Below are 15,961 nucleotides of genomic sequence, written 5' to 3' on the forward strand. Positions count from 1 at the left end.
GGGCCACAGCATCCACCAAAACACAGAGGGGGCCTTGGTTTAACGTCTCATCCAACAGACTGAACCTCCGACAGTGCAGCACTCCCTAGGTACTGCCCCTCTGACAGTGCAGCACTCCCTCAGTACTGCCCCTCCGTCAGTGCAGCACTACCTCAGTACTGCCCCTCCGACAGTGCAGCATTCCCTCAGTACTGCCCCTCCAACAGTGCTGCACTCCCTCAGTTCTGCCCCTCCATCAGTGCAGCACTCCCTCAGTACTGCCCCTCCAACAGTGCAGCACTCCCTCAGTACTGCCACTCCAACAGTGCAGCATTCCCTCAGTACTGCCCCTCCAACAGTGCAGCATTCCCTCAGTACTGCCCCTCCAAAAGTGCAGCAGTCCCTCAGTTCTGCCCCTCCATCAGTGCAGCACTCCCTCAGTACTGCCCCTTCGTCAGTGCAGCATTTTCTCAGTACTGCCTTCCATCAGTGCTGCACTTCCTCAGTACTGCCCCTCCGTTGGTGCAGCACTCCCTCAGTATTGTCCTTCCGACAGTGCGGCACTCCCTCAGTAGTGCCCCTCCGACAGTGCAGCCCATCCTCAGTACTGCCCCTCCGACAGTGCAGAACCCCTCTCAGCATTGCCCCTCTGATAGTCTAGCATGCCCTCAGTAGTGCCCCTCCGACAGTGCAGCTGTCCCTCAGTACTGCCCCTTCGACAGTGCAGCGCTCCCTTAATACTGCCCCTCCGACAATGCAGAACCCCTCTCAGCATTGCCCCTCTGATAGTGTAGCGTTTCCTCAGTACTGCCCCTCCGACAGTGCAGCACTCCCTCAATACTGCCCCTTCAACAGTGCAGCACTCCCTCAGTACTGCCCCTTCGTCAGTGCAGCATTCTCTCAGTGCTGCCTTCCATCAGCGCTGCACTTCCTCAGTACTGCCCCTCCGTTGGTGCAGCACTCCCTCAGTATTGTCCTTCCGACAGTGCGGCACTCCCTCAGTAGTGCCCCTCCGACAGTGCAGCCCATCCTCAGTACTGCCCCTCCGACAGTGCAGAACCCCTCTCAGCATTGCCCCTCTGATAGTCTAGCACGCCCTCAGTAGTGCCCCTCCGACAGTGCAGCTGTCCCTCAGTACTGCCCCTTCGACAGTGCAGCACTCCCTTAATACTGCCCCTCCGACAATGCAGAACCCCTCTCAGCATTGCCCCTCTGATAGTGTAGCGTTTCCTCAGTACTGCCCCTTCAACAGTTCAGCCCTTCCTCAGTACTGCCCCATCAACAAATCAGCCGTCCCTCAGTGCTGCCCCTCCGACAGTGCAGAATCCGTTTCAGTATTGCCCCTCCGACAGTTCAGCGCTCCCTCAGTACTGCCCCTCTGAAAGTGCAGCACTCCCTCAGTACTGCCCCTCTGATAGTGCCGTGCTCCCTCAGTACTGCCCCTCTGAAAGTGCAGCAGTCCATTAGTACTACCCCTCCGACAGTGCAGCGCTACTTCAGTACCGCCCCTCCGACAGTGCAGCACTCCCTCGGTATTGCCCCTCCGACAGTGTGGCGCTTCCTCAGTACTGCCCCTCTGACAGTGCAGCACTCCCTCAGTACTGCCCCTTTGACAGTGCAGTGCTCCCTCAGTACTGCCCCTCTGAAAGTGCAGCAGTCCATTAGTACTACCCCTCCGACAGTGCAGCACTCAATCAGTACTGCCCCTCTGACAGTGCAATGCTCCCTCAGTACTGCCCCTCCGACAGTGCAGTGCTCCCTCAGTACTGCCCCTCTGACAGTGCGGCGCACCCTCAGTACTGCCCCTCCGCCAGTACGGTGCTCCTTCAGTACTGCCTCTCCGACAGTTCAGCGCTCCCTCAGTGTTGCCCCTCCGACAGAGCAGCGCTCCCTCAGTACTACCCCGTGACAGTGCAGCGCTCCCTCAGTACTGCCCCTCCGACAGTTCAGCACTCCCTCATTACTGCCCCTCTGACAGTGCCGTGCTCCCTCTGTACTGCTCCTCCGACAGTGCCGCACTCCCTAAGTACTGCCCGTCCGACAGTGCAGCACTCCCTCAGTACTGCCCCTCCGACAGTGCAGTGTTCCCTCAGTACTGCCCATCCGACAGTGCAGCACTCCCTCAGTACTGCCCCTCCGACAGTGCAGTACTCCCTCAGTACTGCCCCTCTGACAATGCAGTGCTCCCTCTGTACTGCCCCTGTGACAGTGCCGTGCTCCCACAGTACTGCCCCTCCGACAGTGCAGTGCCCTCAGTATTGTCCCTCTGACAGTGCAGCGCTCCCTCAGTACTGCCCCGCTGACAGTGCCGTGCTTTCTCGGTACTGCCCCTACGACAGTGCCGTGCTCCCTCAGTACTGCCCCTCTGAAAGTGCAGCGCTCCCTCAGTACTGCCCCTCTGACAGTGCAGCGCTCCCTCAGTACTGCCCCTCTGACAGTTCAGCGCTCCCTCAGTACTGCCTCTCTGACAGTGCAGCACTCCCTCACTACTGCCCCTCTGACAGCGCAATGCTCCCTCAGTACTGCCACTGTGACATTGCCATGCTCCCTCAGTACTGCCCCTCCAACGGTGCAGTGACCCTCAGTATTGCCCATCCGACAGTGCCGTGCTCCCTCTGTACTGCCCCATCCGACAGAGCAGCACTCCCTCGGTACTGCCCCTCCGACAGTGCCATGCTTCCTTCAAGACTGCCCCTCTGACAGTGTAGCGCTCCCTCAGTACTGCCCCTCCGACAGTGCAGCGCTCCCTCAGTGCTGCCCCTGTGACAGTGCAGCGCTCCCTCAGTACTGCCGCTCCGACATTGCAGCACTCCCTTAGTACTGCGCCGCCGACAGTGCAGCGCCCTCTCAGTACTGCCCCTCCGACAGTGCAATGCTACCTCGGTGCTGCCCCTCTGACAGTGCAGCACTCCCTCGGTACTGCCCCTGCGACAGTGCCGTGCTCCTGCAATACTGCCCCTCTGACAGTGTAGCTCTCCCTCAGTACTGCCTCTCCGACAGTGCAGCGCTCCCTCAGTACTGCCCCTCCGACAGTGCAGCGCTCCCTCAGTACTACCCGACAGTGCAGTGCTCCCTCAGTACTGCCCCTCTGACATTGCAGCGTTCCATCAGTACTGCCCCTCCGACACTGCAGTACTCCCTCAGTACTGTCCCTCTGACAATGCAGTGCTCCCTCTGTACTGCCCCTGTGACAGTGCCGTGCTCCCACAGTACTGCCCCTCCGACAGTGCAGTGCCCTCAGTATTGTCCCTCTGACAGTGCAGCGCTCCCTCAGTACTGCCCCGCTGACAGTGCCGTGCTTCCTCTGTACTGCCCGACAGTGCAGCACTACCTCGGTACTGCCCCTACGACAGTGCAGTGCTCCCTCAGTACTGCCAGTGACATTGCCGTGCTCCCTCAGTACTGCCCCTCCGACAGTGCAGTGACCCTAAGTATTGCCCCTCCGACAGTGCCGTGCTCCCTCTGTACTGCCCCTCCGACAGTGCAGTGCTCCCTCAGTACTGCCCCTGTGACAGTACAGCGCTCCCTCAGTACTGCCGCTCCGAAATTGCAGCACTCCCTCAGTACTGCGCCGCCGACAGTGCAGCGCCCTCTCAGTACTGCCCCTCCGACAGTGCAATGCTACCTCGGTGCTGCCCCTCTGACAGTGCAGCAGTCCCTCGGTACTGCCCCTCCGACAGTGCTGTGCTCATGCAATACTGCCCCTCTGAAAGTGTAGCGCTCCCTCAGTACTGCCCCTCCGACAGTGCAGCGCTCCCTCAGTACTGCCCCTCCGACATTGCAGCACTCCCTCAGTACTGCCCCTCCGGACAGTGCAGCGCTCTCTCAGTACTGCCCCTCCGACAGTGCAATTCTACCTCAGTGCTGCCCCTCCGACAGTGCAATGCTGCCTCAGTACTGCCCATCTGACAGTGCAGTGCTCCCTCAGTACTGCCCCTCTGACAGTGCAGCAGTCCCTTAGTACTGCCCCTCCGACAGTGCAGCACTCCCTCAGTACTGCCCCTCTGACAGCGGAGCTTTCGCTCAATACTGCCCCTCCGACAGTGCAGCACTCCCTCAGTACTGCCCCTCTCACAGTGCAGCATTTCCTCAATACTGCCCCTCTGACAGTGCAGCCCTACCTGAGCACTGCCAGAATGACAGTGCAGCGCTCCCTCTGTACTGCCACTCTGACAGTGCAGCACTCCCTCAGTACTGCCCCTCCGACAGTGCAGCGCCCCTCAGTATTGCCCCTCTGACAGTGCAGTGCTCCCTCAATACTGCCGCTCCGACAGTGCAGCACTCCCTCAGTACTGCACCTCCGACAGTGCAGTGCTTCCTCTGTACTGCCCCTCTGACAGTGCTGCACTCCCTCAGTACTGCCCCTCCAACAGTGCAGCGTTACCTCAGTGCTGCCCCTTCGAAAGTGCAGCACTCCCTCGGTACTGCCCCTCCGACAGTGCCGTTCTTTTTCAATACTGCCCCTCTGACAGTGTAGCGCTCCCTCAGTACTGCCCCTCTGACAGTGCAGTGCTCCCTCAGTACTGCCCCTCTGACAGTGCTGCGCTCCCTCAGTGCTGCCACTGTGACAGTGTAGCACTCCCTCGGTACTGGTCCTCCGACAGTGCCGTGCTCGGGCGATACTGCCCCTCTGATAGTGTAGCGCTCCCTCAGTACTGCCCCTCCAACAGTGCAGCACTCCCTCAGTACTGCCCCTCCGACAGTGTAATGCTCCCTCCGTACTGCCCGTCTGACAGTGCAGCAGTCCCTGAGTACTGCCCCTGTGACAGTGCAGCGCTCCCTCAGTACTGCCCCTCCGACATTGCAGCACTCCGTCAGTACTGCCCCTCTGACAGTGCAATGGTCCCTCAGTATTGCCCCTCTGACAGTGCAGCACTCCCTTCGTACTGCTCCTCCGACAGTGCAGTGTTCTCTCAGAACTGCCCCTCTGAAAGTGCAGCACTCCCTCAGTACTGCCCCTCTGACAGTGCAGCGTTCATTCAGTACTGCCACTCCGACAGTGCAGCACCCCCTCAGTATTGCCCCTCCGACAGTGCAGTGCTCCCTCTGTACTGCCCCTCCGACAGTGCAGTGCTCCCTCTGTACTGCCCCTTCGACAGTGCCGTGCTCCCTCTGTACTGCCCCTCTGATAGTTCAGTGCTCCCTCAGTACTGCCCCTCTGACAGAGCAGCGCTCCCTCAGTACTGCCCCTCCGACAGGGCGGCGCACCGTCAGTACTGCCCCTCCACCAGTACGGTGCTCCCTCAGTACTGCCCCTCCGACAGTTCAGCGCTCCGTCAGTACTGCCCCTCCGACAGAGCAATGCTCCCTCAGTACTGCCCCTCCGACAGGGCGGCGCACCCTCAGTACTGCCCCTCCTCCAGTACGGTCCTCCCTCAGTACTGCCCCTCCGAGAGTTCAGCGCTCCCTCAGTACTGCCACTCCAACAGTGCTGTGCTCCCTCTGTACTACTCCTTTGACAGTGCCGTGCTCCCTCTGTAATGCCCCTCCGACAGTGCAGCACTCCCTTGGTACTGCCCCTACGACAGTGGAGTGCTCCCTCAGTACTGCCCCTTTGACAGTGCAGCGCTCCTTCAGTACTGCCCCTCTGACAGAGCAGCACTCCCTCAGTACTGCCCCTCCGGCAGTGCAGCACTCCCTCAGTACTGCCCCTCTGACAATGCAGTGCTCCCTCTGTACTGCCCCTGTGACAGTGCCATGCTCCCACAGTACTGCCCCTCCGACAGTGCAGTGCCCTCAGTATTGTCCCTCTGACAGTGCAGCGCTCCCTCAGTACTGCCCCGCTGACAGTGCCGTGCTCCCTCAGTACTGCCCCTCTGAAAGTGCAGCGCTCCCTCAGTACTGCCCCTCTTTCAGTGCAGCGCTCCCTCAGTACTGCCCTTCCGACAGTGCAGCACTCCCTCACTACTGCCCCTCTGACAGCGCAATGCTCCCTCAGTACTGCCACTGTGACATTGCCATGCTCCCTCAGTACTGCCCCTCCGACAGTGCAGTGACCCTCAGTATTGCCCATCCGACAGTGCCGTGCTCCCTCTGTACTGCCCCATCCGACAGAGCAGCACTCCCTCGGTACTGCCCCTCCGACAGTGCCATGCTTCCTTCAAGACTGCCCCTCTGACAGTGTAGCGCTCCCTCAGTACTGCCCCTCCGACAGTGCAGCGCTCCCTCAGTGCTGCCCCTGTGACAGTGCAGCGCTCCCTCAGTACTGCCGCTCCGACATTGCAGCACTCCCTCAGTACTGCGCCGCCGACAGTGCAGCGCCCTCTCAGTACTGCCCCTCCGACAGTGCAATGCTACCTCGGTGCTGCCCCTCTGACAGTGCAGCACTCCCTCGGTACTGCCCCTGCGACAGTGCCGTGCTCCTGCAATACTGCCCCTCTGACAGTGTAGCTCTCCCTCAGTACTGCCCCTCCGACAGTGCAGCGCTCCCTCAGTACTGCCCCTCCGACAGTGCAGCGCTCCCTCAGTACTGCCCGACAGTGCAGTGCTCCCTCAGTACTGCCCCTCTGACATTGCAGCGTTCCATCAGTACTGCCCCTCCGACACTGCAGTACTCCCTCAGTACTGTCCCTCTGACAATGCAGTGCTCCCTCTGTACTGCCCCTGTGACAGTGCCGTGCTCCCACAGTACTGCCCCTCCGACAGTGCAGTGCCCTCAGTATTGTCCCTCTGACAGTGCAGCGCTCCCTCAGTACTGCCCCGCTGACAGTGCCGTGCTTCCTCTGTACTGCCCGACAGTGCAGCACTACCTCGGTACTGCCCCTACGACAGTGCAGTGCTCCCTCTGTACTGCCCCTTCGACAGTGCAGTGCTCCCTCTGTACTGCCCCTTCGACAGTGCCGTGCTCCCTCTGTACTGCCCCTCTAATAGTTCAGTGCTCCCTCAGTACTGCCCCTCTGACAGAGCAGCGCTCCCTCAGTACTGCCCCTCCGACAGGGCGGCGCACCGTCAGTACTGCCCCTCCACCAGTACGGTGCTCCCTCAGTACTGCCCCTCCGACAGTTCAGCGCTCCGTCATTACTGCCCCTCCAACAGAGCAACGCTCCCTCAGTATTGCCCCTCCGACAGAGCGGCGCACCCTCAGTACTGCCCCTCCTCCAGTACGGTCCTCCCTCAGTACTGCCCCTCTGAGAGTTCAGCGCTCCCTCAGTACTGCCACTCCAACAGTGCTGTGCTCCCTCTGTACTACTCCTCTGACAGTGCCGTGCTCCCTCTGTAATGCCCCTCCGACAGTGCAGCACTCCCTTGGTACTGCCCCTACGACAGTGGAGTGCTCCCTCAGTACTGCCCCTTTGACAGTGCAGCGCTCCTTCAGTACTGCCCCTCCGACAGTGTAGCTCTCCCTCAGTACTGCCCCTCCGACAGTGCAGCGCTCCCTCAGTACTGCCCGACAGTGCAGTGCTCCCTCAGTACTGCCCCTCTGACATTGCAGCGTTCCATCAGTACTGCCCCTCCGACACTGCAGTACTCCCTCAGTACTGTCCCTCTGACAATGCAGTGCTCCCTCTGTACTGCCCCTGTGACAGTGCCGTGCTCCCACAGTACTGCCCCTCCGACAGTGCAGTGCCCTCAGTATTGTCCCTCTGACAGTGCAGCGCTCCCTCAGTACTGCCCCGCTGACAGTGCCGTGCTTCCTCTGTACTGCCCGACAGTGCAGCACTACCTCGGTACTGCCCCTACGACAGTGCAGTGCTCCCTCAGTACTGCCAGTGACATTGCCGTGCTCCCTCAGTACTGCCCCTCCGACAGTGCAGTGACCCTAAGTATTGCCCCTCCGACAGTGCCGTGCTCCCTCTGTACTGCCCCTCCGACAGTGCAGTGCTCCCTCAGTACTGCCCCTGTGACAGTACAGCGCTCCCTCAGTACTGCCGCTCCGAAATTGCAGCACTCCCTCAGTACTGCGCCGCCGACAGTGCAGCGCCCTCTCAGTACTGCCCCTCCGACAGTGCAATGCTACCTCGGTGCTGCCCCTCTGACAGTGCAGCAGTCCCTCGGTACTGCCCCTCCGACAGTGCCGTGCTCATGCAATACTGCCCCTCTGAAAGTGTAGCGCTCCCTCAGTACTGCCCCTCCGACATTGCAGCACTCCCTCAGTACTGCCCCTCCGGACAGTGCAGCGCTCTCTCAGTACTGCCCCTCCGACAGTGCAATTCTACCTCAGTGCTGCCCCTCCGACAGTGCAATGCTCCCTCAGTACTGCCCATCTGACAGTGCAGTGCTCCCTCAGTACTGCCCCTCTGACAGTGCAGCAGTCCCTTAGTACTGCCCCTCCGACAGTGCAGCACTCCCTCAGTACTGCCCCTCTGACAGCGGAGCTTTCGCTGAATACTGCCCCTCCGACAGTGCAGCACTCCCTCAGTACTGCCCCTCTCACAGTGCAGCATTTCCTCAATACTGCCCCTCTGACAGTGCAGCCCTACCTGAGCACTGCCAGAATGACAGTGCAGCGCTCCCACTGTACTGCCACTCTGACAGTGCAGCACTCCCTCGGTACTGCCACTCTGACAGTGCCGTGCTCCTTCAATACTGCCCCTGTGACAGGGGCGTGCTCCCTCAGTACTGCCCCTCCGACAGTGCAGTGCCCCTCAGTATTGCCCCTCTGACAGTGCAGTGCTCCCTCAATACTGCCGCTCCGACAGTGCAGCACTCCCTCAGTACTGCACCTCCGACAGTGCCGCACTCCCTCAGTACTGCCCCTCCAACAGTGCAGCGTTACCTCAGTGCTGCCCCTCCGAAAGTGCAGCACTCCCTCGGTACTGCCCCTCCGACAGTGCCGTTCTTTTTCAATACTGCCCCTCTGACAGTGTAGCGCTCCCTCAGTACTGCCCCTCTGACAGTGCAGCGCTCCTTCAGTACTGCCCCTCTGATAGTGCAGTGCTCCCTCAGTACTGCCCCTCTGACAGTGCAGTGCTCCCTCAGTACTGCCCCTCTGACAGTGCTGCGCTCCCTCAGTGCTGCCACTGTGACAGTGCAGCGCTCCTTCAGTACTACCCCTGTGACAGTGCAGCGCTCCCTCAGTACTGCCCCTCCGACATTGCAGCACTCCGTCAGTACTGCCCCTCTGACAGTGCAATGGTCCCTCAGTATTGCCCCTCTGACAGTGCAGCACTCCCTTCGTACTGCTCCTCCGACAGTGCAGTGTTCTCTCAGAACTGCCCCTCTGAAAGTGCAGCGCTCCCTCAGTACTGCCCCTCTGACAGTGCAGCGTTCATTCAGTACTGCCCCTCCGACAGTGCAGCACTCCCTCAGTACTGCCCCTCTGACAATGCAGTGCTCCCTCAGTACTGCCCCTGTGACAGTGCCGTGCTCCCGCAGTACTGCCCCTCCGACAGTGCAGTGCCCTCAGTATTGCCCCTCTGAAAGTGCAGCGCTCCCTCAGTACTGACCCGCTGACAATGCCGTGCTTCTCTGTACTGTCCCTCCGACAGTGCAGCACTCCGTCAGTACTGCCCCTACGACAGTGTAGTGCTCCCTCAGTACTGCCACTCCGACAGTGCAGCACTCCCTCAGTACTGCCCCTCTGACAGTGCAGTGCTCCCTCAGTACTGCCACTGTGACAGTGCCGTGCTCCCTCAGTACTGCCCCTCCGACAGTGCAGTGCCCCTCAGTATTGCCCCTCCGACAGTGCAGTGCTCCCTCTGTACTGCCCCTTCGACAGTGCCGTGCTCCCTCTGTACTGCCCCTCTGATAGTTCAGTGCTCCCTCAGTACTGCCCCTCTGACAGAGCAGCGCTCCCTCGGTACTGCCCCTCCGACAGGGCGGCGCACCGTCAGTACTGCCCCTCCACCAGTACGGTGCTCCCTCAGTACTGCCCCTCCGACAGTTCAGTGCTCCGCCAGTACTGCCCCTCCGACAGAGCAACGCTCCCTCAGTACTGCCCCTCCGACAGGGCGGCGCACCCTCAGTACTGCCCCTCCTCCAGTACGGTCCTCCCTCAGTACTGCCCCTCCGAGAGTTCAGCGCTCCCTCAGTACTGCCACTCCAACAGTGCTGTGCTCCCTCTGTACTACTCCTCTGACAGTGCCGTGCTCCCTCTGTAATGCCCCTCCGACAGTGCAGCACTCCCTTGGTACTGCCCCTACGACAGTGGAGTGCTCCCTCAGTACTGCCCCTTTGACAGTGCAGCGCTCCCTCAGTACTGCCCCTCCGGCAGTGCAGCACTCCCTCAGTACTGCCCCTCTGACAGTGCAGTGCTCCCTCAGTACTGCCCCTCCGACAGTGCAGCGCTCCCTCAGTACTGCCCCTCCGACAGTGCGGCGCACCCTCAGTACTGCCCCTCTGCCAGTACGGTGCTCCTTCAGTACTGCCCCTCCGACAGTTCTGCGCTCCCTCAGTACTGACCCTCCGACAGAGCAGCGCTCTCTCAGTACTGCCCCTCCGACAGTGCAGCGCTCCCTCAGTACTGCACCTCCGACAGTGCAGCGCTGTCTCAGTACTGCCCCTCCAACAGTGCAATGCTACCTCAGTACTGCCCGTCTGACAGTGCAGCAGTCCCTGAGTACTGCCCCTCTGACAGTGTAGCGCTCCCTCAGTACTACCTGTGACAGTGTAGCACTCCCTCGGTACTCGCCCTCCGAAAGTGCCGTGCTCGGGCGATACTGCCCCTCTGCCAGTGTAGCGCTCCCTCAGTACTGCCGCTCTGACAGTGCAGCGCTCCCTCAGCACTGCCCCTCCGACAGTGCAATGCTCCCTCAGTACTGCCCGTCTGACAGTGCAGCAGTCCCTGAGTACTGCCCCTCTGACAGTGCCGTGCTCCCGCAGTACTGCTCCTCCGACAGTGCAGTGACCTTAGTATTGCCCCTCTGACAGTGCAGCGCTCCCTCAGTACTGCCGCACTGACACTGCCGTGCTTCTCTGTACTGCCCCTCCGACAGTGCAGCACTCCCTCATTACTGCCCCTCTGACAGTGCAGTGCTCCCTCAGTACTGCAACTGTGACAGTGCCGTGCTCCCTCAGTACTGCCCCTCCGACAGTGCAGTGCCCCTCAGTATTGCCCCTCCGACAGTGCAGTGCTCCCTCTGTACTGCCCCTCCGACAGTGCAGTGCTCCCTCTGTACTGCCCCTTCGACAGTGCCGTGCTCCCTCCGTACTGCACCTCTAATAGTTCAGTGCTCCCTCAGTACTGCCCCTCTGACAGAGCAGCGCTCCCTCAGTACTGCCCCTCCGACAGGGCGGCGCACCCTCAGAACTGCCCCTCCGCCAGTACGGTGCTCCCTCAGTACTGCCCCTCCGACAGTTCAGCGCTCCCTCAGTACTGCCACTCCAACAGTGCCGTGCTCCCTCTGTACTGCTCCTCCGACAGTGCCGTGCTCCCTCTGTAATGCCCCTCCGACAGTCCAGCACTCCCTTGGTACTGCCCCTACGACAGTGCAGTGCTCCCTCAGTGCTGCCCCTCTGAAAGTGCAGCACTCCCACAGTACTGCCCCTTTGACAGTGCAGCGCTCCCTCAGTACTGCCCCTCCGACAGTGCAGCGCTCCCTCCGTACTGCCCCTCCGACAGTGCGGCGCACCCTCAGTACTGCCCCTACGCCAGTACGGTGCTCCTTCAGTACTGCCCCTCCGACAGTTCAGCCCTCCCTCAGTACTGCCCCTCCGACAGTTCATCGCTCCCTCAGTACTGCCACTTCAACAGTGCCGTGCTCCCTCTGTACTGCTCCTCCGACAGTGCCGTGCTCCCTCTGTATTGCCCCTCCGACAGTGCAGCACTCCCTTGGTACTGCCCCTACGACAGTGCAATGCTCCTTCAGTACTGCCCCTTTGACAGTGCAGTGCTCCCTCAGTACTGCCCCTCTGACAGTGTAGCGCTCCCTCAGTACTGCCCCTCTGACAGTGCAGCACTCCCTCAGTAGTGCCCCTCTGCCAGTGCAGTGCTCCCTCAGTACTGCCCCTCCTACAATGCAGCACTCCCTCAGCACTGCCCCTCCGACAGTGCAGCGCACCCTCAGTACTGCGCCATCGCTAGTACGGTGCTACTTCAGTGCTGCCCCTCCGACAGTTCAGCCCTCCCTCAGTACTGCCCCTCCGACAGAGCAGCGCTCCCTCAGTACTGCTCCTCCGACAGGGCGGCGCACCCTCACTACTGCCCCTCCGCCAGTACGGTGCTCCCTCAGTACTGCCCCTCCGACAGTTCAGCGCTCCCTCATTACTGCCCCTCTGACAGTGCCGTGCTCCCTCTGTACAGCTCCTCCGACAGTGCCGCACTCCCTAAGTACTGCCCGTCCGACAGTGCAGCACTCCCTCAGTACTGCCCCTCCGACAGTGCAGTGTTCCCTCAGTACTGCCCCTCCGACAGTGCAGCAGTCCCTCAGTACTGCCCCTCCGACAGTGCAGCACTCCCTCAGTACTGCCCCTCCGACAGTGCAGCACTCCCTCAGGACTGCCCCTCTGACAGTGCAGTGCTCCCTCAGTACTGCCCCTCCAACAGTGCAGCGCTCCCTCAGTACTGGCCCTCCGACAGTGCAATGCTCCCTCAGTATTGTCCCTCTGACAGTGCAGCACGCCCTCGGTACTGCCCCTCCGACAGTGCAGTGTTCTCTCAGTACTGCCCCTCTGAAAGTGCAACGCTACCTCAGTACTGCCCCTCTGACAGTGCAGCGTTCCATCAGTACTGCCCCTCCGACAGTGCAGCACTCCCTCAGTACTGCCCCTCTGACAATGCAGTGCTCCCTCTGTACTGCCCCTCCGACAGTGCAGCACTCCCTCACTACTGCCCCTCTGATAGTGCAGTGCTCCCTCAGTACTGCCACTGTGACATTGCCGTGCTCCCTCAGTACTGCCCCTCCCACAGTGCAGTGACCCTCAGTATTGCCAATCCGACAGTGCCGTGCTCCCTCTGTACTGCCCCATCCGACAGAGCAGCACTCCCTCGGTACTGCCCCTCCGACAGTGCCGTGCTTCCTTCAAGACTGCCCCTCTGACAGTGTAGCGCTCCCTCAGTACTGCCCCTCTGACAGTGCAGCGCTCCCTCAGTACTGCCCCTGTGACAGTGCAGCGCTCCCTCAGTACTGCCGCTCCGACATTGCAGCACTCCCTCAGTACTGCGCTGCCGACAGTGCAGCGCCCTCTCAGTACTGCCCCTCCGACAGTGCAATGCTACCTCGGTGCTGCCCCTCTGACACTGCAGCACTCCCTCGGTACTGCCCCTGCGACAGTGCCGTGCTCCTGCAATACTGCCCCTCTGACAGTTTAGCACTCCCTCAGTACTGCCCCTCCGACATTGCAGCGCTCCCTCAGTACAGCCCCTCTGACAGTGCAGCGCTCCCTCAGTACTGCCCCTCTAACAGTGCAGTGCTCCCTCAGTACTGCCCCTGTTACAGTGCAGCAGTCCCTTAGTACTGCCCCTCCGACAGTGCAGCACTCCCTCAGTACTGCCCCTCCGACAGCGTAGCGCTCCCTCCGTACTGCCCCTCTGACAGTGCAGTGCTCCCTCAGTACTGCCCATCTGACAGAGCAGCGCTCCCTCAGTAATGCCCCTGTGACAGTGCAGCGCTCCCTCAGTACTGCCTCTTCGACATTGCAGCACTCCCTCAGTACTGCCGCTCTGACAGTGCAGCACTGCCTTAGTACTGCCCCTCCGACAGTGCAGCACTATCTCAGTACTGCCCCTCCGACAGTGCGGCGCTCCCTCAGTACTGCCCCTCTGACAGTGCAGCGCTCCCTCAGTACTGCCTCTTCGACATTGCAGCACTCCCTCAGTACTGCCGCTCTGACAGTGCAGCACTGCCTTAGTACTGCCCCTCCGACAGTGCAGCACTATCTCAGTACTGCCCCTCCGACAGTGCGGCGCTCCCTCAGTACTGCCCCTCTGACAGTGCAGCGCTCCCTCAGTACTGCCCCTCCGACAGTGCGGTGCACCCTCAGTACTGCCCCTCCGCCAGTACGGTGCTCCCTCAGTACTGCCCCTCCGACAGTTCAGCGCTCCCTCAGTACTGCCCCTCCGACAGAGCAGCGCTCCCTCAGTACTGCTCCTCCAACAGGGCGACGCACCCTCAGGACTGACCCTCCGCCAGTACGGTGCTTCCTCAGTACTGCCCCTCCGACAGTTCAGCGCACCCTCAGTACCGCCCCTCTGACAGTGCCGTGCTCCCTCTGTACTGCCCCTCCGACAGTGCCACACTCCCTCAGTACTGCCTCTCCGACAGTGCAGCACTCCCTCAGTACTGCCCCTCTGACAGAGCCATGCTCCCTCAGTACTGCCCCTCCGACAGTGCAGCGCTCCCTCAGTAATGCCCCTCTGACAGTGCAATGCTCCCTGAGTACTGCCCCTCTGACAGTGCAGCACTCCCTCGGTACTGCCCCTCCGACAGCGCAGTGTTCTCTCAGTACTGCCCCTCTGAAAGTGCAACGCTCCCTCAGTACTGCCCCCTGACATTGCAGCGTTCCATCAGTACTGCCCCTCCGACAGTGCAGTACTCCCTCAGTACTGCCCCTGTGACAATGCAGTGCTCCCCCTGTACTGCCCCTCCGACAGTGCAGTGCTCCCTCTGTACTGCCCCTTCGACAGTGCCATGCTCCCTCTGTACTGCCCCTCTGATAGTTCAGTGCTCCCTCAGTACTGCCCCTCCGACAGGGCGGCGCACCCTCAGTACTGCCCCTCCGCCAGTACGGTGCTCCCTCAGTACTGCCCCTCCGACAGTTCAGCGCTCCGTCAGTACTGCCCCTCCGACAGAGCAACGCTCCCTCAGTACTGCCCCTCCGACAGGGCGGCGCTCCCTCAGTCCTGCCCCTCCGACAGTTCAGCGCTCCCTCAGTACTGCCACTCCAACAGTGCCGTGCTCCCTCTGTACTGCTCCTCCGACAGTGCCGTGCTCCCTCTGTTCTGCCCCTCCGACAGTGCAGCACTCCCTCAGTACTGCCCCTCTGACAGTGCAGCGCTCCCTCAGTACTGCCCCTCCGACAGTGCAGCACTAACCTCAGTACTGCCCCTCTGACAGTGCAGTGCTCCCTCAGTACTGCCCCTCCGACAGTGCAGCGCTCCCTCAGTACTGCCCCTCTGCCAGTACGGTGCTCCTTCAGTACTGCCCCTCCGACAGTTCAGCACTCCCTCAGCACTGCCCCTCCGACAGAGCAGCGCTCCCTCAGTGCTGCTCCTCCGACAGGGCGGCGCACCCTCACTACTGCCCCTCCGCCAGTACGGTGCTCCCACAGTACTGCCCCTCCAACAGTTCAGCGCTCCCGCATTACGGCCCCTCTGACAGTGCCGTGCTCCCTCTGTACTGCTCCTCCGACAGTGCCGCACTCCCTCAGTACTGCCCCTCCGACAGTGCAGGGTTCCCTCAGTACTGCCCCTCCGACAGTGCAGCGCTCCCTCAGTACTGCCCCTCCGACAGTGCAATGCTCCCTCAGTAGTGCCCCTCCGACAGTGCAGCACTCCCTCGGTACTGCCCCTCCGACAGTGCAGTGTTCTCTCAGTACTGCCCCTCTGAAAGTGCAACGCTCCCTCAGTACTGCCCCTCTGACAGTGCAGCGTTCCATCAGTACTGCCCCTCTGACAGTGCAGTACTCCCTCATTACTGCCCCTCTGACAATGCAGTGCTGCCTCTGTACTGCCCCTGTGACAGTGCCGTGCTCCCACAGTACTGCCCCTCCGACAGTGCAGTGCCCTCAGTATTGTCCCTCTGACAGTGCAGCGCTCCCTCAGTACTGCCCCGCTGACAGTGCCGTGCTTCCTCTGTACTGCCCCTCCGACAGTGCAGCACTACCTCGGTACTGCCCCTATGACAGTGCAGTGCTCCCTCAGTACTGCCCCTCTGACAGTGCAGTGCTCCCTCTGTACTGGCCCTTCGACAGTGCCGTGCTCCCTCTGCACTACCCCATCCGACAGAGGAGCACTCACTCGGTACTGCCCCTCCGACAGTGCCGTGCTTCCTTCAAGACTGCCCCTCTGACAGTGTAGCGCTCCCTCAGTACTGCCCCTCCGACAGTGCAGCGCTCCCTCAGTACTGCCCCTGTGACAGTGCAGCTCTCCCTCGGTACTGCCGCT

General features: G+C 61.2%; 1 protein-coding gene across 1 annotated transcript in view; it reads right to left on the bottom strand.

Annotated features, from left to right (window-relative positions):
- Window positions 1–15,961, bottom strand: part of LOC147106532 (SITS-binding protein) — a 375,595-nt gene that overhangs the window by 213,333 nt on the left and 146,301 nt on the right. The gene's annotated exons all lie outside the window — the stretch shown is intronic.

This window comes from Somniosus microcephalus, chromosome 15 (genome assembly GCF_052327205.1).
Source record: "Somniosus microcephalus isolate GS21.2 chromosome 15, FLI_Smic_1.0, whole genome shotgun sequence".
Classification (NCBI taxonomy): Eukaryota; Metazoa; Chordata; class Chondrichthyes; order Squaliformes; family Somniosidae; genus Somniosus; species Somniosus microcephalus.